This window comes from Saccopteryx bilineata, chromosome 2, assembly GCF_036850765.1.
Source record: "Saccopteryx bilineata isolate mSacBil1 chromosome 2, mSacBil1_pri_phased_curated, whole genome shotgun sequence".
In the NCBI taxonomy this organism is placed as follows: Eukaryota; Metazoa; Chordata; class Mammalia; order Chiroptera; family Emballonuridae; genus Saccopteryx; species Saccopteryx bilineata.
Genome location: NC_089491.1, coordinates 314,112,063 through 314,135,261, shown reverse-complemented (window position 1 = coordinate 314,135,261; position 23,199 = coordinate 314,112,063). Strand labels below are relative to the sequence as shown.

Here is a 23,199-nt window from a genome sequence, read left to right as displayed (position 1 = left end):
TGGAGCCTTGGCTGCGGGAGGGGAAGAGAGAGAGACAGAGAGGAAAGCGCGGCGGAGGGGTGGAGAAGCAAATGGGCGCTTCTATGTTCCCTGGCCGGGAATCGAACCCGGGTCCTCCGCAGGCTAGGCCGACGCTCTACCGCTGAGCCAACCGGCCAGGGCCTGTTCCAAGGTTTCTTGAGTGTCATGATAGCCTTTGGAGAAATTAGAGATGTCAAAACACTTGCCTCTCCTGGGGTAAAGGAGAAAAAGAGGAGCCAGAGAAACAGATGCATTGACAATTAATCATGATTATTTGAGATAGGTGTTAGAGCAAAGGTTGTCATATTTTTAAAAGTAAAGAGGCCTGGTCTGTGGTGACCAGTGGATAAAGCGTCTACCACCTATAATACTCAGGCCACTGGTTGGAAACCTTGGGTTTGCCTGGTCAAGGCACATAGGATAAGCAATCAATGAACAACTAAAGTGAAGCAACTTCTTGTTCCACCATCTCCTTTCTTCGCTGTAAAATCAATAAGTAAAAATATTTTTTTAAATATATATATATTTTTAGAGAGAGACAGAAAGGGAGAGAGATGGCCTGACCAGGCGGTGGCGCAATGGATAGAGCGTCAAACTGAGATACAGAGGACCCAGGTTTGAGACCCTGAGGTCACCCGTTTGAGCGTAGGTTCATCTGGTTTGAGCAAAGCTCACCAGCTTGGACCCAAGGTCGCTGGCTTGAGCAAGGGGTCACTCCATCTGCTATAGCCCCACGGTCAAGGCACATATGAGAAAGCAATCAATGAACAACTAAAGTGCAGCAACGAAAAATTGATACTTCTCATCTCTCTCCCTTCCTGTCTGTCCATATCTATCCCTCTGTCTGTCTGTGTTGAAAAAAAAAAGGGAGAGAGATGAGAAGCACCAATTTTTCGTTGCTGCACTTTAGCTGTTTATTGATTGCTTCTCATAGGTGCCCTAACGGGGGGGGGGGGCGCTAGGGAGGGGGCGAGGGCTTCAGCTGAGCCAGTGAGCCCTTGTTTGAGCCAGCCACCTAAGGCTCAAGCCAGCGACCATGGGATCATGTCTATCATCCCACACTCAAGCCAGCGACCCTGTGCTCAAGCTGGTGAGCGTGCTCAAACCAGATGAGTCTTTGCTCAAGCCAGCAACCTCGGGATCTACAGCTGCTCACAAAAAATAAAATAAATAACATTTTATAGCTTCATATTCATTTTTGAAATATCCCCTAACTCTGGGAGCAGTATATTTGTTTTTTGTTTTGTTTTGTTTTGTTCTGTTTTGTTTTGTTTTACGTGAGAGGAGGGGAGACAGTGAGGCAAACTCCCACATGCAACCCCGACCGGGATCCACCCAACAAACCCTATCTGGGGCCAATACTGGAGTACAGGGCTATTTTTAACACCTGAAGCTCCAAAGGAGCTATCCTCAGCGACCAGAAGCATGCTCAAACCAATAGAACCACTGGCTGCAGGAAGGGAAGAGGGAGAGAAGGGGAGAAGGGGGGCCAGAGAAGCAAATGGTTGCTTCTTCTGTGTGCCCTGACCAGAAATCAAACCCAGGATGTCCATATGTTATGTGGACATTCTATCCACTACCGGTCAGGCTACTTTTAATTTTTTTAAAGATTTTATTGGCCCTGGGTGGTTAGTCCAGTCAGTTAAAAGTGTCGTTTTGAAACAACTAGGTTGCGAGTTCAATCCCTAGTCAGGGTACACATGAGAAGCAACCAATGAATGCACAACTGAGTAGAACAGCAAATGAATGCTTCCCTTTCCTCTTCCCTTTCTCTCTCTCTCTCTCTCTTAAAAATAAAATTAAGACCTGGCCAGATAACTAGGTTTGTTGGAGCTTCGTCCTGCAGCATGGAGGTTGCCAGTTCAATTCCCCAGTCAGGGTATATACAGGAGCCGCTCAATGTTCCTGTCTCTCTCTCCTAGCCTCCGAATAAATAAATAAATAAATGTTGTACTTATTGATTTTACAGAGGTGGGCTGAGACAAGAAATAGTTGCTTCACTCTAGCTGTTCACTGGTTGCTTATCATATGTGCCTTGACTGGGCAAGCCCAGGATTTCAAACTGGCAACCTCAGCATTCCAGGTTGGCTCTCTATCCACTGCACCATCACAGGCCACGCAATAAATAAAAATATTTTTAAAAGAAAAGTAGAAATAAAAACCCCCACAAACTACTGACCTGTAGTGGCACAGTAAATAAAACGTCAGCCTTGAATGCTGAGGTTGCCAGTTCGAAACCCCAGGCTTCCCAGGTCAAGACACATACAAGAAGCAACTACTACGAGTAGATGCTTCCTGCTTCTCCACATACACCCTATGTTTCTGTCTCCTAAAATCAATTAGTAAAGTCTTTTAAAAAAATTTTTTTGAGACTTTATTCATTTTAGAAAAAGAGCAAGAGAAAGAAAGGGTGAGGAGCAGGAAGCATCAACTCCCATATGTGCCTTGATCAGGCCAGCCCAGGGTTTTGAACTGGTGACCTCAGCATTCCAGGTCAACATTTTATCCACTGCACCATTGCAGGTCAGGCAAATAAAATCTTTAAAAAAAGAAAAAGAAACACAGGAAAGAAACTAGTACAGCTTGGAGCCAGGGGGAGAAGGGCTCCAGAAGGGTGTTTATTTTGTTTTGTTTTTAAATTTTAATATTTTTTTTATTTTTTTTTATAGGGACAGAGAGAGAGTCAGAGAGAGAGCTAGACCAGGATAGACAGACAGGAACGGAGAGAGATGATAAGCATCAATCATCAGTTTTTTGTGACACCTTAGTTCATTGATTGCTTTCTCATATGTGCCTTGACCACAGGCCTTCAGCAGACCGAATAAGCTCTTGCTCAAGCCAGCGACCTTGGGTCCAAGCTGGTGAGCTTTTTGCTCAAGTCATGAGACCAGCTCAAGCTGGCGACCTTGGGGTCTCGAACCTGGGTCCTCCACATCCCAGTCCAATGCTCTTTTTTTTTTTCATTTTTCCGAAGCTGGAAACGGGGAGGCAGTCAGACAGACTCCCGCATGTGCCCGACCAGGATCCACCCGGCACGCCCACCAGGGGGCGATGCTCTGCCCATCCAGGGCGTCGCTCTGTTGCATCCAGAGCCATTCTAGCACCTGAGGCAGAGGCCACAGAGCTATTATCCTCAGCGCCCAGGCCATCCTTGCTCCAATGGAGCCTCTGCTGCGGGAGGGGAAGAGAGAGACAGAGAGGAAGGAGAGGGGGAGGGGTGGAGAAGCAGATGGGCACTTCTCCTGTGTGCCCTGGCCGGGAATCGAACCTGGGACTCCTGCACGCCAGGCCGACACTCTACCACTGAGCCAACCAGCCAGGGCCCCAGTCCAATGCTCTATCCACTGTGCCACCACCTGGTCAGGCTCCAGGAGGGTGTTTTTTAAGTGAAAAAGTGTGGGACATAAGAATTTCCTGATGTGCTTAAGGCACTGAGAGAAGGTATAAGGTATATATATACATCTTTCAGAGTTTTGGGGATGAACTCATGATAGATATATAGAAAACCAAGTAAAAGAAGAGGTTAGGCAATGATCAAATTTAGGGAAAACAAAGAACTATAAAAGGAAGGAAAGAGAATTTATAAAAAGCCTGCCTGATAAAGACCAGTAGAAACATAACTGTAGGTTGTTGGACAGTTAGGTTTATTAACTTGCTGCTGCAAGAAAGAACATACACCAGCCTGACCAGGTGGTGGCACAGTGGATAGAGCGTCGGACTGGGATGCGTAGGACCCAGGTTCGAGACCCTGAGGTTGCCAGCTTGAGCACGGGCTCATCTGGCTTGAGCAAAGCTCACAAGCTTGGACCCGAGGTTGCTGGCTTGAGCAAGGGGTTACTCAGTCTGCTGTAGCCCCACGGTCAAGGCACATATGAGAAAGCAATCAATGAACAACTAAGGTGTCACAACGCGCGACGAAAAACTGATGATTGATGCTTCTCATCTCTCTCCGTTCCTGTCTGTCTGTCCCTATCTATCCCCTATCCCTCTCTCTGACTCTCTCTCTGTCTCTGTAAAAAAAAAAAAAAAAAAAGAACATACACCGTACACCAGAGGAACATGAGTGGTTCATCAAAGGAAAAAAAACAGGGTCATTACAGAATATGGAAAAGGTGAGTTTAGGTAATATTTAAATAAAGCAGTGTTTTGATAGGTTCAAGGTAAGCACAAATATATGTGAGGGAATCAACAGCTGAGCAGTGGACTGAGGGTTCACTTAGAAACTACAAAATGAAGATAATTAATTGTACATAATTATGTAATAGATAGCTACATAATTAAGATAAACCTACTGTTGTGTCCAAAACCCCATTATCTGAAGCCTAGCATCTAGGTTGGAATTCAAGGCTGCTTCTTTTTCTTTTTTAAGAGAGAGACAGGAGGAAGAGGGTGGGGAGGAGAAAGATGAGAAGCAACAACTCGTAGTTGCTTCACTTTAGTTACTTATTGATTGCTTCTCATATGTGCTGATCAGAGGGCTCATGTCAAGTCAGTGGCCCCTTGCTCAAGCCAGCAACCTTGGGCTCAAGCAAGTAACCTTGGGATCATGTCAATGATCCCACACTCAAGCTGGTGACCACGTGCTCAAGCTGGCAAGCCTGCACTCGAGGCAAGGAGCCGGTGCTGTAGCCAGTAACCTTGGGGTTTCAAACCAGGGTCCTCAGCATCCTGGCCCAATGTTCAATCCACTGTGCCCCAAAAGTCAGACAAAGCTGCTTCTTTTAATTTTAATTTTTTTTTTTTTTTTTTAGAGAGGAGAGAGAAAGGGAGAGAGACAGAGAGAGACAGAGAGAGAAGGTGGGGAGGAGCTGGAAGCATCAACTCCCATATGTGCCTTGACCAGGCAAGCCTAAGGTTTCGAACCGGCGACCTCAGCATTTCCAGGTCGATGCTTTATCCACTGCGCCACCACAGGTCAGGCCAAAGCTGCTTCTTTTATACATATAATGTTTTTTTAATTTAGGGAGGGGAGGCAGTGGCAGAATCTTGCATGTGCCCTGACCAGGATCCACCCAGCAAACCCACTAGAGCAGGGGTCCCCAAACTACAGCCCGCGGGCCGCATGCAGCCCCCTGAGGCCATTTATCCGGCCCCCACCGCACTTTCAGAAGAGGCACCTCTTTCATTGGTGGTCAGTGAGAGGAGCATAGTTCCCATTGAAATACTGGTCAGTTTGTTGATTTAAATTTACTTGTTCTTTATTTTAAATATTGTATTTGTTCCCGTTTTGTTTTTTTACTTTAAAATAAGATATGTGAAGTGTGCATAGGGATTTGTTCATAGTTTTTTTTTATAGTCTGGCCCTCCAACGGTCTGAAGGACAGTGAACTGGTCCCCTGTGTAAAAAGTTTGGGGACCCCTGCACTAGAGGGTGATGCTCTGCCCATCTGGGACATTGTTCCATTGCTCAGCAACTGAGCTGGAAGCCATAGAGTCATCCTCAGCGCCCAGGGTCAACTCACTCCAATCAAGTCATGGCTGCAGGAGGGAAACAGAGAGAAAGAAAAGTGAGAGGGGAGGGATGGAAAAGCAGATGGGTGCTTCTCCTGTGTGCCCTGACTAGGAATTGAACCCAGGACATCCACATGCCAGGCTGATACTCTAATACTGAGCAAACTGGCCAGGGCCTTTTATAGATATTTTTTAAAATATTTTTTATTTATTTAGTTTAGAGAGAGGAGAGGAAGAAAAATGGGGTGGGAGAGGAGCAGAAATCATCTTACAGCAATTGCTTCTCCTGGGGTGCCATGACTGGGTAAGTCCAGGGTTTGGGTTTTTTTTTAATTTTTTTACAGGGACAGAGAGAGAGAGGGATAGATAGGGACAGACAGGAATGGGGAAAGATGAAAAGCATCAATCATCAGTTTTTTGTTGCGAGACCTCAGTTGTTCATTGATTGCTTTCTCCTATGTGCCTTGACCGTGGGCCTTCTTCAGACCAAGTAACCCCTGGCTTGAGCCAGGGGTTACTTGGTGAGATGGCGACCTCAGGTTCTCGAAGCTGGGTCCTTCCTGGGTCCTTCCGCATCCCAGTCCAATGCTCTATCCACTGCACCACCACAGGTCAGAAAAGGCTGCGCTTTATAATTTTTATTTTTTTTACGGAGACAGAGAGAGGGACAGAAAGGAACAAACAGACAGAAAGGGAGAAAAATGAGAAGCATCAATTCTTCGTTGTGGTTCCTTAGTTGTTCATTGATTGCTTTTTCTTATGTGCCTTGACTGAGGGGCTACAGTGGTCACTGACTGACCCCTTGCTCAAGCCAGCATCCTTGGGCTCAAGCCAGTGACCATGGGGTCTTGTCTATAATCCCATGTTCAAGCCAACCACCCTACGCTCAAGTTGTATGAGCTCAAGCCCGTGACCTTGGGGTTTCAAACCTGGGTCCTCTACTTCCCAGTCCAATGCTCTATCCACTGCGGAGAGGCTGCATCTTCATGTCAGAGTAATCCACATAGCTCAGAATGTTCCATTCTCACCGACTGATTTCAAATAGCAAAGTTTATGGCTATAATTTTAGAGAATAAGGTTTCTCAGCCCCAACTTACCTGTGATGGCGTAGTGGCTAAATGGTAATCTAGCATGCTAAGGTTTCCAGTGAAGGTACATACAAGAAGCAAATGCTGGCCCTGGTCGGTTGGCTCAGCATTAGAGCATTGGCCTGGCATGTGGAAGTCCTGGGTTCAATTCCCCACCACAGCACACAGGAGAAGCACCCATTTGCTTCTCCACCCCTCCCCCTCTCCTTCCTCTCTGTCTCTCTCTTCCCCTCCCACAGCCAAGGCTCCATTGGAGCAAGGTTAGCCCGAGTGCTGAGGATGGCTCCATGGCCTCTGCCTCAGGAGCTAGAATGGCTCCGGTTGCAGCAGAGGAACGCTCCAGATGGGCAGAGCATCACTTCCTGGTGAGCATGCCAGGATCCCGGTGGGGTGCATGCAAGAGTCTGCCTCTCCTCCCTCTCCACCACTCCCCCCCTGCCCCCGCTTCTCACTTCGGAAAAATTCATAAATAAATAAATAAATGGCCTTGGCCAGTGGCACAGTGGATAGAGTGTAGTCCCGGAAAGCCAGGGTCGTGGGTTGAAGCCCGGAGTTGCTGTTTCAATCCTAGGGTCGCCAGCTTGATTCCGGGGTCACTGGCTCCATCCCAAGAGTCCTGGCTCCACCCCAAGGTCACCAGTTCAAGCCTAGGTTAGAGCACCTATGAGAAGCAATCAGTGGATGCACAACTAAGTGGAACAATGAGTTGATGCTTCTCTCTCTCCTTCCCCTCCCCCTTCCTCTCTTTCTCAAAAAATAAATAAAGAGCTAGAGAGAGAAAGAGATAGATAAAATTAAATATAAAAAAGAAATAATAATATAAGCATGTTATATATTATTTTGTTTTCTTCTTTTTGTTGTTGTTGTTTTTCTTTACTTTTCTTTTCTTTTTGAGAGAAGGGAAGATAGTGAGACAGACTCTCACATGCACCCCAACCGGGATCTACCAGGCAACCCCTGTCTGGGGCTGATGCTCAAATCAATAGAGCTATTTTGCTATGGGACCAACAGAGCTATCCTCAGCAGGGTGGGGTAGGGTGGGCACCTCAACCCTCAAACCAAGTGCATATGCAGGAGGGGAAGAAGGAGAGAAGGGGGGAGCCGATAGTTGCTTTTCTTGTGTGTCCTGACTGGGAATCGAACCCAAGGCATCCATAGCTGGGCTGACGCTCTGTCCACTGAGCAACCGACCAGGGTCTCTTTCTTTCTTTTAAATTTTTTATTTATTAATTTTAGAGGGAGAGGGAGAAAGAGAGAGAGACATGAGTATCACTCTTTTCCTGTATGTGCCCTGACCAGGGGTCGAACCGGAAACATTTGTGCATCAGAACAATACTCCAACAGAGCTAACTTTTTTTTTTTTTTTTTTTTTTGTATTTTTCTGAAGTTGGAAACGGGGAGGCAGTCAGACAGATTCCCGCATGCACCCAACCGGGATCCACCCGGCATGCCCACCAGGGGGCGATGCTCTGCCCATCTGGGTTGTTGCTCTGTTGCAACCAGAGCCATTCCAGCGTCTGAGGCAGAGGCCACAGAGCCATCCTCAGCACTCGGGCCAACTTTGCTCCAAAGGAGCCCTGGCTGTGGGAGGGGAAGAGAGAGACAGAGAGGAAGGAGAGGGGAAGGGGTGGAGAAGCAGATGGGCACTTCTCCTGTGTGCCCTGGCCGGGAATCAAACCCGGGACTCCTGCACGTCAGGCCGACGCTCTACCACTGAGCCAACTGGCCAGGGCCCCTTTTTTATTTTATAAGCATGTTATTTAGAAATATAGAAGCAAGTACTGAAAGAAGCAACCAAGAAACTGGAAAGTGATTTCTGTGGCAGGGTGTGTGTGCGTGTAGGGGTGGGAAAGAGGAGCAGGAAGAGTTATTTTTCACTAAATGCCTTGTAAGATTAATTGGCTTTTTAAACTGCAAATTTCTTTGTTAAAGTAAGAACTAATACATTTTGTGTGTGTGTGTGTGGCAGAGACAGAGAGAGTCAGAGAGAGAGAGACAGATACAGACAGACAGACAGGAAGGGAGAAAGATGAGAAACATCAATTCTTCGTTGAGGTTCCTTAGTTGTCCATTGATTGATTTCTCATATGTGCCTTGACGTGGGGGCTAAGCTGACTGAGTGACCCCTTGCTCAAGTCAGCAACCTTGGGCTCAAGCTGGTGAGCTTTGCTCAAACCTGATGAGCCCGCGTTCAAGCTGGTGACCTTGGGATCTTGAACCTGGGTCCTCCACATCCCAGTCCAACGCTCTATCCACTGCGTCACTGCCTGGTCAGGCTAATACACTTTTTAAAACCTGCTATATGGGCCTGACTGGGCGGTGGCACAATGGATAGAGTGTCAGACTGGGATGCGGAAGACCCGGGTTTGAGACCCCCAAGGTCTCCAGTTTGAGCGAGGACTCATCTGGTTTGAGCAAAAGCTAACCAGCTTGAGCCCAAGGTCACTGGCTCAAGCAAGGGGTTACTTGGTCTGCTGAAGGCCTGCGGTCAAGGCACGTATGAGAAAGCAATCAATGAACAATTAAGGTGTTGCAACGCACAACGAAAAACTAATGATTGATGCTTCTCATCTCTCTCCCTTTCTGTCTGTCCCTGTCTATCCCTCTCTCTCACTCTCTCTCTGTCTCTGTAAAAAATAAAAAAAATTTGGCCCTGGCCGGTTGGCTCAGCGGTAGAGCGTCGGCCTAGCGTGCGGAGGACCCGGGTTCGATTCCCGGCCAGGGCACATAGGAGAAGCGCCCATTTGCTTCTCCACCCCTCCGCCGCGCTTTCCTCTCTGTCTCTCTCTTCCCCTCCCGCAGCCAAGGCTCCATTGGAGCAAAGATGGCCCGGGCGCTGGGCATGGCTCTGTGGCCTCTGCCTCAGGCGCTAGAGTGGCTCTGGTCGCAATATGGTGACGCCCAGGATGGACAGAGCATCGCCCCCTGGGGGGCAGAGCGTTGCCCCTGGTGGGCGTGCCGGGTGGATCCCGGTCGGGCGCATGCAGGAGTCTGTCTGACTGTCTCTCCCTGTTTCCAGCTTCAGAAAAATGAAAAAATAAATAAATAAATAAATAAAATAAAATTTAAAAAAATTTAAAAATTAAAAAAAAAACAACCCTGCTATATGGCCCTGGCCGGTTAACTCAGTGGTAGAGCTTCGGCCTGGCATGCAGGAGTCCTGGGTTCGATTCCCGGCCAGAGCACATAGGAGAAGCGCCCATCTGCTTCTCCACCCTTTCCCTTCTCCTTTCTCTCTATCTCTCTTCCCCTCCCGCAGCCAGGGCTCCATTGGAGCAAAGTTGGCCCGGGCGCTGAGGATGGCTCTGTGGCCTCTGCCTCAGGCACTAGTATGGCTCTGATTGCAACAGAGCGACACCCCAGATGGGCAGAGCATCACCCCTGGTGGGCATGCCGGGTGGATCCTGGTCGGGCGCATGCGAGAGTCTGTTTCTTTCCCTCCCCGCTTATTACATCAGGAAAAAAAAAATTTTTTTTTAAAAAGGAACAACTAAATGGAATGTCAAGTTGATGCTTCTCTTTCTCTTTCTCTCTTCCCCCTTCCTCTCTCTCTCAAAAAAAAACCCAGAAAAAGAAATAATAAAATACTTTTTAAAATCCTTCTATATGAACTTCAAAGCCCCACCCTTCTGTCATCCCCCCCCCCCCCCCATCCTACTGGTTACTCACTCAGGATTCACTGGTCACAAAGACTTTCAGTGCAGGTCAGGGGATAGGCATCAACTTTGCAGATTCAGAAATTCTATTTTATTCAGCCACAGTATGTTATTTAGCCACAGTAGACCATAAAATTTTGGGCGGAAAGATAATGAGAAGGGGCTACAACACATAAAGACAGATAAGTTACAACATTGTCATAATAATTAGCAGAATAAACATTCATCAAGAGGTCTGACATTGTCATACTTAATATTCAAAACATGCTGCAGTAGATACTTTTATATTCTCATTATGAGTGGGGAAACCAGAGCAGAGAGATAGTAAAAGGTAAGGAACTTGCCTGACCTGTGGTGGCGCAGTGGATAATGAGTAAACCTGGAACGCTGTGGTCGCCAGTTCGAAACCCTGCACTTGTCTGGTCAAGGCACATATGGGAGTTGATGCTTCCTGCTCCTCCCCCCTTTCTCTCTCTCTCTCTTTTTCTTTCTCTCTCTCTCTAAAATTAATAAATAAATAAAAGGTAGGAACTCGCCCAAGGCCATGCAGAGGGTAAGTAGCAGAGCTGTCCCACCAGCTCAAAGCTATGTGCTTAGTAATTTCACCCTCCTGAGTTACTGGTCCAGGAATGGGAAGATAGAGATCATCACAGCAACTGATGTTCATTGATTGCTTACTCTGTGCCAGGCATTGTAATAAGTACTTCACATGCATTATCTCATTTCATCTTCACAGTCATCATATGAAATAGGTACTATTATTATCTTCATTTCACAAATGAGGGAACTGAGGCACACCCTAAATAATATGACTTCAGAGCCTGCAAAGTTTGCCACTACAATATAGTATCTTCCTCTCAAGATCAGTGGAACAGAAAAGTTAAAAAAAGAAAAGATCAAAATACACCAATTTAACACATAATAGATATGGCATCTCAAGTAAGTGAGGAAAGGTGAATTGCATGAAAACTATTCCCAACTAGCTTACCATTTGAAAAAGTAAAGTTAGCCTGACCAGGCAGTGGTGCAGTGGATAGAGCATTGGACTGGGATGTGGAAGACCCAGGTTCAAGACCCCGAGGTCGCCAGCTTGAGCGTGGGCTTATCTGGTTTGAGCAAAATTTCACCAGCTTGAACCCAAGGTCACTGGCTCAAGCAAGGGGTTACTCGGTCTGCTGAAGGCCCATGGTCAAGGTACATATGAGAAAGCAATCAATGAACAACTAAGGTGTTGCAATGTGCAACAAAAAACTAATGATTGATGCTTCTCATCTCTCCGTTCCTGTCTGTCTGTCCCTGTCTATCCCTCACTCTGACACTCTCTGTCTCTGTAAAAAAATAAAAATAAAATAAAATAAAAATAAAAAGTAAAGTTAGAGCCTGACCTGTGGTGGCGCAGTGGATAAAGCATCGACCTGGAAATGTTGAGATCGCCAGTTCGAAACCCTGGGCTTGCCTGGTCAAGGCACATATGAGAGTTGATGCTTCCAGCTCCTCCCTCCTTCTCTCTCTCTGTTTCTCTCTCTCTCTCTCTCTCTCCTCTCTAAAAATGAATAAATAAAATTTAAAAAAAAGAAATATTTAAAAAAGTAAAGTTAGATTTCAACCTTATATCTTATACCAAAATTAATTCCCGGTACACTAAAAAAAAAAAAAAAATGTACTGCCTGACTGGTCGTGGCACAGTGGGTAGAGTGTTGACCTGGGATGCTGAGGATGCTGAAGACCCAGCTTCAAAATCCCAAGGTTGTGGCTTGAGTGTGGACTCAGCAGGTTGAGCACAGGGTCACTAGCAAAGCATGGGATTATCGACATGACCTCAGATAATGGTTGCTGGACAGAGGCCAGAGGTCGCTGGCTTGAAGCCCAAGGTCACTGGCTTGAGCACAAGGTCGCTGGCTTGATCAAGGGGTCACTGGCTCAGCTGGAGTCCCCTGGTCAGGCACATATAAGAAAGCAATCAATGAACAACTAAAGTGATACAAGTTGATGTTTCTCTCATCTCTCTCCCTTACTGTCTGTCTGTTGGTCTTTCTCTGTCTCTCACAAAAAAAAAAAAAAAAGAATTAACTGTGAAAAGTGAAACCCTATATATGCCACAAGAAATGTGGATACATATTTCTCTAGTATAGCTCAACCATCATGTCCTCTAAGCAGCCTTCCTGGTTTTGACCTTGTCTTTCAGGGTTGGTCACCATCTTCCTCCTCTGAACATTCATTGTCTCTCCTTTTTATTTATTTTTAAAAACTTTTTTTTTTTTTGAGAGCGAGAGAAAGAGGAGCATCAAGCTGCTCCTGTATGTGCCGTGACCAGAGAATGAAACCAGCAACCTCCACGCTCTAGGACAACACTCCAACCAACTGAACTGTCCAGCCAGGTCTTCATTGCCTCTCTTTTATAGATGGCACTTACTGGGTTGAGCTGTAAGTTTTTTGTTTCTCTGCTTGGTCTGCCCAAGACTATTGTATCTCCAGGAACAAGTACAATGTGGGACACCCAGCAGGTCTTCTCTCTAAACGTAAAATGAGGGACAGAGGGAAGGACAGGTTAGCATTTGCTGGTCTCCAGGGAAATTGACCCAGCTTACCTGGTTGCAGAAAATATAACTACTCCAGAGACTAGAATCTGCCAGACATCGGGTCTTTGGCCTTGAATAGCACAAGACAAATGCCAGCAGATTCTGATGGTTTAACTCGTAGCTGTCAATCTTTTTGTATACCATCACCTTCTGCTGCCACAACAGGACACAATATGGCCTTACCTGTGGTGGTGCAGTGGATAAAGCATTGGCCTGGAACGCTGAGGTCGCCAGTTCAAAACCCTGGGCTTACCAGGTCAAGGCACATATGGGAGTTGATACTTCCTGCCCCTCCCCCCTTTCTCTCTCTCTCTTTCTGTCTCTCTTCTCTAAAATGAATTAAAAAATTAAAAAACAGCCTGACCAGGCAGTGGCGCAGTGGATAGAGCGTTGAACTGGGATGCAGAAAACTCAGGTTCAAGACCCCAAGGTCGCCAGCTTGAGCCCAACGTCCCTGGTTTGAGCAAGGGGTTACTCGGTCTGCTGAAAGGCCTGCGGTCAAGGCACATAAAAAAAAAAAAAGACACAATACATGTGGTTATAGCAGGGTTGAGAGGCAGTACACCTTGGGGGTTAAAATGTGGACTTTTATAGCCCAGTTGCCCAGAGCATAGATACTGGTGCTTTCTTTCTTTTTGGGTGGTGGGGGAGGAAGAGGCAGACAGACAGGAAGAGAGAGATACGAGAAGCATGAACTCCTAGTTGTGTCACATTAGTTGTTCATTGATTGCTTTCTCATATGTGCCTTGATTGGGGTACTCCAGCTGAGCCAGAGACTCCTTGCTTAAGCCAGTGACCTTGGGCTCAAGCCAGTAACCTTGGCGTCATGTCTATGATCCCACGCTCAAGCCAGCGACCCCTTGCTCAAGCTGGTGAGTCCGCACTCAAGAGGGCAATCTCGGGGTATCGAACCTGGGTCATCAGCATTCCAGGTCAATGCCAGTGCGACACCACCTGGTCAGGCCCAGCACTTTCCTTTACTTGGCTACATGGTCTTGGGCAAGCAACTTAGCTTCTCTGAGCCTGTTTTTTCAGTTGTACAATGGAATCAATAATCGATCCTCTTTGATGGGGTTGCTCTCAAGATGAAATAAGATAGTGTAGGTAGGGCACTTAAACTAATTTGAGGCATTTGGAAAGCACATAATGGGTGTTACTCTTGTAAAGAATAGCTGTCATTAGCTACATCTCAGGGCTGAGGATGCAGCCTCCCTCCCATTATTCCCAAACCATCTTTTTTTTTTTTTTTTTTTTTTTTTTTTTTTTTTTTTTTTTTTTTACAGAGACAAAGAGAGAGTCAGAGGAAGGAGAGATTGGAATAGATAGCAACAGACAGACAGGAATGGAGAGAGATGAGAAGCATCAATTATTAGTTTTTCATTGTGACACCTTAGTTGTTCATTGATTGCTCTCTCACATGTGCCTTGACCGTGGGCCTTCAGCAGACCGAGTAACCCCTTGCTCGAGCCAGGGACCTTGGGTCCAAGCTGATGAGCCCTACTCAAACCAGATGAGCTCACGCTCAAGCTGGCAACCTCGGGGTCTTGAACCTGGGTCCTCTGCATCCCTGTTCAATGCTCTATCCACTGAGCTACGACCTGGTCAGGTCCCAAACCATCCTCTGATGTAAGTTATTTCCGCAGAAAGATAAACTCATGCTTGTTGGGCTTTTCTGTTTTTGCAAGCTTAGGTTTCAGAGGGAGACAAATTCCAAATCTGGGAACTTTCTTTCTAAAGTGCATGGAAAATGAAGGAATATGCAAAATTACATACAACGAAAAGGGAATTTGCTGGGCAGAAGGCTTCACAAAGGCCCTGACACTGGAGTTGGTACTAAAAAAATAAATAAGAGTTGTTCAGATGGAGGTCACGCGGGGCATGTGAGGCCAAGGGAAAGTCTGAACAAAGGTACAGAGGCATGAGCATCCATGGTGAGTAATCCTCTGTGGCTGTTTCTGGGACAAAGACAACTTACTGGGCAGCAGTGGGATTTAAATTTTTTTTTTTTTTTTTGTATTTTTCTGAAGCTGGAAATGGGGAGAGACAGTCAGACAGACTCCTGCATGCGCCCGACCGGGATCCACTCGGCACGCCCACCAGGGGCGATGCTCTGCCCCTCCGGGGCGTCACTCTGCCGCGACCAGAGCCACTCCAGCGCCTAAGGCAGAGGCCAAGGAGCCATCCCCAGCGCCCGGGCTATCTTTGCTCCAATGGAGCCTTGGCTGCGGGAGGGGAAGAGAGAGACAGAGAGGAAGGAGGGGAGGGGGTGGAGAAGCAAATGGGCGCCTCTCCTATGTGCCCTGGCCGGAAATCGAACCCGGGTTCCCGCACGCCAGGCCGACGCTCTACCGCTGAGCCAACCAGCCAGGGCCAGATTTAAATAATTTAACAACCAGCCTGACCAGGCGGTGGCGCAGTGGATAGAGCGTTGGACTGGAATGCAGAAGGACCCACGTTTGAGACCTGAGGTCACCAGCTTGAGCTCGGGCTCATCTGGTTTGAGCAAAAAGCTCACCAGCTTGGGCCCAAGGTCACTGGCTCGAGCAAGGGGTTGCTCAGCTTGCTGAAGGCCCATGGTTAAGGCACATATGAGAAAGCAATCAATGAACAACTAAGGTGTCACAACAAAAAACTGATGATTGATGCTTCTCATCTCTCTCCATTCCTGTCTGTCTGTCCCTATCTATCCCTCTCTCTGACTCTCTCTCTATCCCTGTAAAACAAAAAACAAAAAAAATAAATAAATAAATAATTTAACAACCAGTTCTCTGCCCTAATGACCATTTTAAGAATAAACGAAACACTATACTGAAAGGTAGTTTATTATTTCATGCATTTAGTACTTAAATAAGAACAATAAAAGAGGTACACAAAACTGTATTATGTTATGTTTTAAAATTTTAAATGTTTTTTTAACTTTACTTATTTATTCATTTTAGAGAGGAGAGAGAGAGAGAAGGGGGGGAGGAGCAGGAAGCATCAACTCCCATATGTGCCTTATTAGAGAAGAGCAGGGTTTCGAACCCGTGACTTCAGCATTCCAGGTTGACGCTTTATCCACTGCGCCACCACAGATCAGGCTTTTTTTTATTTTTTTATTTTTTATTTTTTGTATTTTTCTGAAGCTGGAAACAGGGAGAGACAGTCAGACAGACTCCCGCATGCGCCCGACCGGGATCCACCCGGCACGCCCACCAGGGGCAACGCTCTGCCCACCAGGGGGCGATGCTCTGACCCTCCGGAGCGTCGCTCTGCCGCGACCAGAGCCACTCCAGCGCCTGGGGCAGAGGCCAAGGAGCCATCCCCAGCGCCCGGGCCATCTTTGCTCCAGTGGAGTCTTGGCTGCGGGAGGGGAAGAGAGAGACAGAGAGGAAGGAGGGGGGAGGGGTGGAGAAGCAAATGGGCACTTCTCCTATGTGCCCTGGCCGGGATTCGAACCCGGGTCCCCCCGCACGCCAGGCCGACGTTCTACCGCTGAGCCAACTGGCCAGGGCCCAGGCTTTTTTTTTTTTTTTTAATAAATATGTTTTAAAATATTAAATAATACCTGACTAAAAACAATAAAATTATTATTTAAGATATTTCCATATTGCTTCTTGATAGGTATCCTCACTTACAATTTTTTTCACCTGTGGACGGAATGAACATTACTACGGGTGCTTAGAATACGCTGTTGCACAGATTAATATTAAAAGAGAATAAAGAATGTAAATTTGTGATTTCCACATTGGCAGCTGCCCACCTTAGAGAGAACTCTGATTACAAATGCCATTTTAACAACTGGTTTACCGAACTCAGCAAAAAATTGGTTATCGGTTCTGCTGATCTGGTGCGAACCGGCTGAATCCCACCACTGTTCCTGGGGAGTGGTAGGAAAAGAGGCTGGAAAAGCAGGTCAGGCTATTATAATAAAAACCCCTTCAAAGTATTTGTGTTGGGGGGGAGTATAGGGTTAGTCCCTCAGGTCAAAATCTTCACACCTTAGAGAAGTGGGTGACCCCTACACATTCCTGTATATTATGTCAGGCAGTATAGCTTTCTGTATGCTCAAGTGTGATTACTGGTCCTTGGCAAAGGTTCCAAATGGTCAGGTTGTGTTGACTCCGTCCTTATCCTCAGGGCACTCACAGCTCCATTGGCGAGACAGGACGGACACATATGTAATCAACAAGAATACATACTTACAGAATTATAGCCAGGCTTTAGGAGGAAATGGTAGATCAGAGATCTTGTTGCTGATTGGAGAAGGGGCTAGGTGAGTCAGGGATTCCTAGAGAAAGTTAAGCTAGAGAAGACCACGATGGGACAAGAAGATAGCCTGAGAGAGGAACAACCAGGAACAGGCCTGCCAGTTGAGAGGAACATTTGGCTGATTCTGGGGATTCAGCAATTTGGAATTGAGGCAGGGTGGACCCGTTTCAGCAAAGAGCTCAAAGTAAGACAGTGGTGGGTTGCTAATGGGATACTTGGTTCTTCTTTTAACATATTTGTATTGAGCATCTACTAGACCTCAAGCAGTGTTCTAGTGAACAAAACAGACAAATTCCCTGCTTTCAACGAAGAGGTGAGAGACAGACAAGAAACAACCAAATATTTAATATATAAAGCAATGAGAAGTACTATGAAGAAAAATATAGCCAGGTAAAGAGCTAAAGGGTGACAGAATGTGCTATGTAACACAGCACAGTCAGAAAGGCCCCACTGAGATGGAGGTAGATGTGTTGCAGTTCAAGTCCAAAGGCCTGCTGCTGCTGAGTTCCCTCTTGCTCTGGGGGCGCGCGGGGGGGGGGGGGGGCGGTCTTTTATTCACTGTAGGCCTTCAATGGATTCGATGAGGCCCAGCCACATTGTGGACAATTTTCTTTACTCATATTTTAAATGTAAATTCCACTCAAAAACACCCTCACAGAAACATCTGGAATAGTGTTTGACCAAATATCTGGGCACCGTGGCCCAGTCAAGTTTAGACATAAAATTAAGTATCACATAGAATAAGAGTAGCAATAAGGTTAATGTGAAGATTGAAACTGAATTTATCTGTAAAGCACTAAGTACATGCACTGGCAAGTGGTAAATATTCAATTAAAGGTGTTTTTGTCATCACATAGAAGTAAATAACATTTGTCAAACACCTGGTAGGTCAAGCACTATACTAGCTAGGCTCTTCCACGTTGTTATTTAATTCAAATCTTTACCACAATTTGACATAGGTATTATTATTCCCACTTTATAGTTGAGGAATATAAGGTAGAGAGGTCACTCAACTTACCCAATGACCCTAATCTGGTAAGGTTCAGAGCCCATACTAGAAACTCAGGTCTGTCTGATTTCAAGACTCAAGATTTCCCCAGTGTCCCACATACGTATTTCCTTGACCCTGAAATTTATGAGTCAGAAGGAGGCCCTGGTCACAGGAGCTAGAAATGGGGGCTGGAGGCTGAGAACAGGAAGGGGTTTCTCCCTGCCAAATTACTCCTAGTATCTACCACACAGGTGTATACACACACCTTAGTCCCAGAAATTCTCTTGAAGCAGCCTGAAGTCAGCCCTCATGGCAACTCTTGGCCCAAGAAGGGGTATGTGCAAGGGTTTTTTTGTGGGATCCTAGGCTGTGCCAAATAGATCTTTAGTACCTCTTAACAGTGCAGCCTCAGACTGAAATGGGTAAGGGAAACTTCCCCTGCTCTTCCACCATATTTGGGGTGAGGGGAGTTCTCCTCACAGGCCTTCCGGACAATTTAGCTCGGGACTTATTGTTCCACAAGGTCTCAAATTTAGACTTCTGTTGTTATCTCCAAGTGTAGTTACAGACCATCACACTGTTACTCTCTGATAGAAATGAAAGAACGGACTTGTCGCACAAGTGATTTAACTTTTACTATGGAATTTTCAAATATATACAAATGTGGAAAGAATCATACAATGAATCTGGTCTGCCTATCATAAGACTATACATTATAAAATAGGGTCTATAGTTCCCTGTGAAGGAAAATTTCTAAAAATCCTGTAATGAGCCTGGACCAGGCAGTGGGGCAGTGGATAGAGTGTCCTCCTGGGATGCAGAGGAACCAGGTTTGAAACCCTGAGGTTGCTGGCTTGAGCACAAGCTCACCAGCTTAAGTGCAGGTCACTGGCTTGAGCGTGAGACCACAGACATGACCCCATGGTCACTGGCTTGAAAGCCCAAAGGTTGCTGACTTGAGCAAGGGGTCACTGGCTCAGCGGGAGTATCCCAATCAAGGCACATATGAGAAAGCAATCAGTGGACAACTAAGGTGCTACAACAAAGAATTGATGCTTCTCATCTCTCGCTTCCTGTTTCTCTAAAAAAAAAAAAAAAAATCCTGTAAAGTTCTTGTGACTAGCACGATCATTACATCGTATTATGATTTTGTGTTAAAAAGTATCAATTTGGCCTGACCAGGCGGTGGCGCAGTGGATAGAGCATTGGACTGGGATGCTGAGGACCCAGGTTCAAGACCCCGAGGTTGCCAGCTTGAGCGCGGGCTCATCTGGTTTGAGCAAAATAAAAAAAAAAAATGCTCACCAGCTTAGACCCAAGGTCGCTGGCCCAAGCAAGGGGTTACTCAGTCTGCTGAAGGCCCGCAGTCAAGGCACATATGAGAAAGCAATCAATGAACAACTAAGGTGTTGCAACGAAAAACTGATGATTGATGCTTCTCATCTCTCTCCGTTCCTGTCTGTCCCTATCTATCCCTCTCTCTGATTCTCTCTCTCTGTCCCTGTAAAGAAAAATAATAATAAATAAATAAAATAAAATAGTTGGTATTTTAAAAAAAAAGTATCAATTTGAAAAACATTTCAAAGATGTCTCAGCTTTTCTTCATTTTATTTATTTATTTATTTATTTTTATTCATTTTAGAAAGGAGAGAGAGAGAGAGAAGGGGGAGGAGCAGGAAGCATCAACTCCCATATGTGCCTTGACCAGGCAAGCCCAGGGTTTCGAACTGGCGACCTCAGCATTTCCAGGTCGATGCTTTATCCACTGCGCCACCACAGGTCAGGCCTCAGCTTTTCTTCATTTTAAAGCATATCTGGGGCCCTGGTCAAATAGCTCAGTTGGTCAGAGCATCATCCCAATATACCACAGTTGTAGGTTCTATCCCCAGTCAGGGCACATAAAAGAATCAAGTAATGGCCTGGCCAGGTGGTGGTGTAGTGGGTAGAGTGTCAACCTGGGACACTGAGGACCCAGGTTCGAAACTCTAAGGTCACCAGGTTAAGCACAGGCTCACCAGCCTGAGTGCGGGGTCACTGGCTTGAGCCTGGGGTCATAGACATGACCCCATGGTCACTAGCTTGAGCCCAAGGCCACCAGCTTGAACAAGGGTCACTGGCTCAGCTGGAGCCCCTTGGTCAAGAACTAAAGTGCCGCAACTATGAGTTGATGCTTCTGTGTGTGTGTGTGTGTGTGTGTGTGTGTGTAACAGAGAGAGAGAGAGAGAGAAAGAAAGAAGGAGAGGAGAGGGAGGGAGGAATAGACAGGGACAGACAGGAAGGGAGAGAGATGAGAAGCATCAATTCTTTATTTTCTTTTCTTTTTTTTTAATATTTTATTTATTGATTTTTAGAGAGAGGGGAGAGAGAGAGAGAGTGAGAGGGAAAGGGGAGGAGCAGGAAGCATTAACTCCCATATGTGCCTTGACCAGGCAAGCCCAGGGTTTCGAACCGGCAACCTCAGTGGCATCAATTCTTTCTTGCAGCACCTTAGTTGTTCATTGACTGCTTTCTCATATGTGCCTTGATTGGGGGCGGGGCGGGGGGGCGGGTATACAGCAGAGCGAGTGACCCTTTGCTCAAGCCAGCGACCTTGGGCTCAAGCTGGTATGCCTTGCTCAAACCGGATGAGCCCGTGCTCAAGCTGGGTGACCTTGGGGTTTCAAACCTGGGTCCCCCATGTCCCAGTCTAACACTCTATCCACTGTGCCACCGCCTGGTCAGGCTTGAGTTGATGCTTCTCATCTCTGAATGTCTCTCTGTCTCCCTCTCTTGCTAAAAATTTTTTTAAAAATTTAAAAATCGCCCTGGCCAGTTGGCTCAGTGGTAGAGCGTCGGCCTGGCGTGCAGAAGTCCTGGGTTCGATTCCCGGCCAGGGCACACAGGAGAGGTGCCCATCTGGTTCTCCACCCCTCCCCCTCTCCTTCCTCTCTGTCTCTCTTTTCCCCTCCCGCAGCCGAGGCTCCATTGGAGCAAAAGATGGCCCGGGCGCTGGGGATGGCTTCTTGGCCTCTGCCCCAGGCACTAGAGTGGCTCTGGTTGCGACAGAGCGATGCCCCAGATGGGCAGAGCATCGCCTCCTGGTGGGCGTGCCGGGTGGATCCCAGTCAGGCACATGCGGGAGTCTGTCTGACTGCCTCCCCGTTTCCAGCTTCAGAAAAATACAAAAACAAAACAAAACAAAAAAAATTAAAAATCAATAAATGCATAAGTGGAACAATAAATTGATATTTGTCTCTCTCAAAATAAATTTTAAAAAACATTTTTTAGGTGAGAGGAGGGGAGATAGTCAGACAGATTCTCATGTGTGCCCCAACCAGGATCCACCCAGCAAACCCTGTCTGGGGCTGATGCTCAAATCAACCGAGCTACTTTTAGCACCTGAGGCTGATGCTAGGACCAACTAAGCTATCCTTAGCACCCAGGGCCAACACTCAAACCAATCAAGCTACTTCTGTGGGAGAAGAGGGAGAGAAGGAGGAGAGGGAGGGGGAAGAGAAGCAGATGGTTGTTTCTCTTGTGTGCCCTGACCAGGAAACAAACCCAGGAGCACCACCCAGGGCCTAAAAAATTTTTAAGAAAAAAACAAAAATAAAGCCTATCTGGAGCCTCAGTAGTTGAAGGGAACTGAACCCTCTCTGGATCTGCTGATAACTGTGGGCCCAAATAGAAGAGTTAGAAGGAAGGGTACCAGCCCCCCAACCCCTGGTCCACATTCCAGGTTGCAGCGTCTGGGGTGGGAACAGCTGACTCTATACAGCAGAGTGAAAGCTCTACAATGTACCAGAGGGAATTCCTGCAGCAGGTGGTGGGTGCCTAACTCCAGGGCCAACTAGGGGCTCTCACCCTGCCTCCATAGGAACTCAGCCAAACAGCATTACAGTGCAACCTGTTTGGTCAGCTTGCTCTCAGGTTTGGGTGGGATCTAGGATCTTGGCCCTGCCCCATTATGAACTTCCAGTCTGTTGAAAGGAAGGCAAAGAAATGTATCTGAAGCAGAGTAATTGCCACCATCTGTGCCTGCACAAGGGTTCAGGCCATTGTTTGCTTAGATGGTGGTTCTGTGGGTGATCTTAAGTCAAGGAGGACTGCGTCCAGGGCAGGCCAGCCCCGAGGTCCCTGAGGGCAGGGCCTCCAGCTTCTCATTCTTTTGTGGTTCCCACAGTGCTTAGGGCCTGCTGGGCTCACAATAAACTTCAATGTTTGCTTTTTACTGAAATTTTCCCCTTTGTGTCTGTCTCTGTGTCTCTCAGCATCTCTGTCTCTAGTCTCTGGCTCACTCTAGTTTCCCAACATCCTTCTTCATTCCCCAGGGAGCAGAGCTGGAGGAGGGGTGGGCAGTGGGAATGAGACTGCGTCCTGTTCTCACCAAGGACAATAAGGGCCGGAAAGGGCTGGCTTGGCATAGACTCCCCCTCCGTGCCTGCCCTGAGCACCCCCACCCTGTCCTGACCCTCTCATGTGCCCTACATGCAAGGCATCCCCTCTTGCCAGTGCCAGTCCAAAGGAAGTCCAGCCTCTGCAGGGCTGGGGAGGCTTCTTGACCTGTCTCACACCCTGCCCTCTCCTTGGTGCTGTCACCTCCTGCCTCAGGGAGCATCCTACTGGGCCAGCCTCCCCATTCACATTCCCTTCCCTTGTATTATTTACTCGTTTCTGGAGCAAGGCTCTGGTGTCAGGGCCACGTGTTAGGGAGCAGGAGGCTGGAGGAAACATCTGGCTTCCCTCTGTCCTCCAGGAGTGGGAGCCCCCCTCCCTCCCCCAGGCCAGGGGCCAAGAGGTTAGCACCTTTGCCTTTCTCACCTTCAGGCCTCCAGAAGCCATGATGGCATCCCGCCCCCTAACTTAATGATGGTGATCAGGCAGATGGGATACCCTTGCCAGGGTTAACTAGTAGGTCTGGTGTTGCCCGCCGCCTGCAACTAGGCACCCCAGAGATAGGCTGGGTGGAGGACCAAGATTGGCGCCAACCTGCCTTGTAAATGCATTCCCTGAGGAAGGGATTATTATTGCTGGGCCATCTGCTGTACTGGGTGCCTACGCAGATGCCCTGGCACCTGCTCACCAGCTCCTCCCTCCCCTCCCCTAGCCTGGCCCCACCTTTGCTCTCATCTTGGGAGACAAGGTGCCCTCAGGTGGCCAGATACTCCCAGCTGTGACTATGC

At 47.2% G+C, this 23,199-nt stretch overlaps 1 long non-coding RNA gene across 1 annotated transcript; it reads right to left on the bottom strand.

Annotated features, from left to right (window-relative positions):
• Positions 1-163: 163 nt before the first annotated feature.
• LOC136323367 (uncharacterized) lies at positions 164-12,723 on the bottom strand. Its single transcript, XR_010728965.1, has 3 exons — positions 12,630-12,723; positions 11,602-11,757; positions 164-194 (listed from the first exon to the last, which is right to left on the bottom strand). It is a non-coding gene; the product is annotated as an uncharacterized lncRNA (long non-coding RNA).
• Positions 12,724-23,199: the final 10,476 nt, after the last annotated feature.